The sequence below is a fragment of the Gossypium hirsutum genome, chromosome A12 (genome assembly GCF_007990345.1).
Source record: "Gossypium hirsutum isolate 1008001.06 chromosome A12, Gossypium_hirsutum_v2.1, whole genome shotgun sequence".
NCBI classification, from domain to species: domain Eukaryota; kingdom Viridiplantae; phylum Streptophyta; class Magnoliopsida; order Malvales; family Malvaceae; genus Gossypium; species Gossypium hirsutum.
In genome coordinates, this window is record NC_053435.1 from 41,379,278 (window position 1) to 41,381,289 (window position 2,012).

Here is a 2,012-nt window from a genome sequence, read left to right on the forward strand (position 1 = left end):
AGTTGAGAGTGAATTAATGGTGTCTACTTCATGTACTCCAACTACTCGTCTTTTTGAAATTGTTTGATTTGTCGGCCACTATTAAATATTACTGGCTATCTTCTTGATGATCTCGTAAGCCACATTATAAGACTTCGACAAGAGAGCACCATTCGTAGAAGCATCTACCACCAATGTTGTGTGTGCATTGATACTATTATAAAATGTCTCCAACTGGATGTAATGTGGATCTCATGGTGAAGGCATTTATGAAGTAACTCCTTGAATCTATCCCATGCCTCATATAGGGACTCATCTTCCAATTTTTGAACAGTGGTGATCTCATTCTACAACTTAGCATTTTTTAGGTGGAAAATACGTTTCAAGAAAGCGTTTAGATAATTCTTGCCAAATGGAAATTGAATATGGTGGCAATGAATTAAGCCATGCTCATGCTCGATCTCGCAACGAGTATCAAAATAACTTCAACCTCAATGCATCTTCAGTTACACTGGCTATCTTAAAGGAATCTCTCACCTCCATGAGTAGTCGAAGGTGAAGGTATGGATCTTCTGTGGGCATTCCATTAAACTAGCCATGGTTTGAAGCATTTGAAACATCATTGGCTTCAATTCAAATTGGGGTGCCTTGATCTCTGGTCTCCTAATTTCCAGATTTAACTCAATAAAAAGGGGTACAACATACTACCTTATAGCTCGATCCCTATCATCAGCAATAAGGATTGGATTACAAACATTAACAACTCCATTCCCGTGAACATCATTTTGATTTCCAAGGTCCATTTGGGCTTGTCTTTGTGCTATCTTTTCTCATCTTCTTTGTCCAAATGTCTGCATGATTTCAGGGTCTACAAGTAATAAATCGATAATTTGATCTATGTTCAAAAACACCTGAAAAATAAATCATAAAAATAAAGAATAAAAAATTATTTTTTAAATTTAGAAATAAAATAAAAATAAAATAAAAACCAAATTGAAAATAATAATTTCAAAAAAATGATTAAGGCAACAGTCCCCGGCAACGGTGCCAAAAACTTGTAACACATGGTTTGTGCAAGTGTAAGTAAGTAAAGGAGTTATCGTCTCCACAGGGACTGCGTATGTTAATCAATTAAATGTAAAATTAAACTTAACAATTTGGTGAGAAAAAACACAATATTTTTTTAGTGGTGTGATGTAAAAATAAATAACTAAATGCAAAATGATCCTTGATGCAAATTAATCTAAATATGATGAATGAATAAAATGGATAAGATGGACTTAACAACAAAGGTCACAAGATTTCAACAACAATAACATGAATAGACTGGGATAATTACATCAATTAACTTATTTTGTTCTCATCATGTTAAGAATGTTCCAAAAAAATATTCAATGGCAACTCAATCTTTCATAATCTTGAAACCAATATTAAGTCCTTTCGGAATCTTTTACTTAGAAAAACATGTATATTACTGATAATATTTAACTAAGGGTTTCTTAGAATTCATGTGAAGTAATAGGAACTGGGTTGGTTTTAAACAATTTAATCACATAAACCCAAAAGCTATGCAAGGTAATAGAGCTGGGTCAAGTTATTACGAACCTTAATTTATTCTAGGTCAGATATAAATTAAGCATGAACTTTTCAATTACTGTGTCTATTAGCCGCCATTTAAGTCGAATTATGCAACTAATTTTAATACATTTAATCACATTTTAATGAATGAAATACATGCATGATTTTGATTGAAAACATGATCAACTGAGGCACAGAATATCATAACGTGATTTAAATAAACTTTATTGAATTGATGCAATCATCCTAGTCTAAACAGAATTAAACTATCATTTTTGTTGAAAAAACAACAAAGCAATTTGCAAACATATTGAATAATTAAGAAAGGGCAAAAAGGAGGAAGAAAATCTTTGATAAGTGCGGTGACTAATCTTGAAGGCTTCCTTAAGCTATCATAGCTGTCTTCCACAAACTATGTAACACCCCTAACCAGTATCCGTCGCTAGAACAGGGTT

At 32.6% G+C, this 2,012-nt stretch overlaps 1 non-coding gene across 1 annotated transcript; it reads left to right on the forward strand.

Moving 5' to 3' along the window:
- The first annotated feature begins 228 nt into the window (after window positions 1–228).
- Window positions 229–334, forward strand: LOC121211771 (small nucleolar RNA R71). The gene has a single exon (XR_005906989.1). It is a non-coding gene; the product is annotated as a small nucleolar RNA R71 (small nucleolar RNA).
- Window positions 335–2,012: the final 1,678 nt, after the last annotated feature.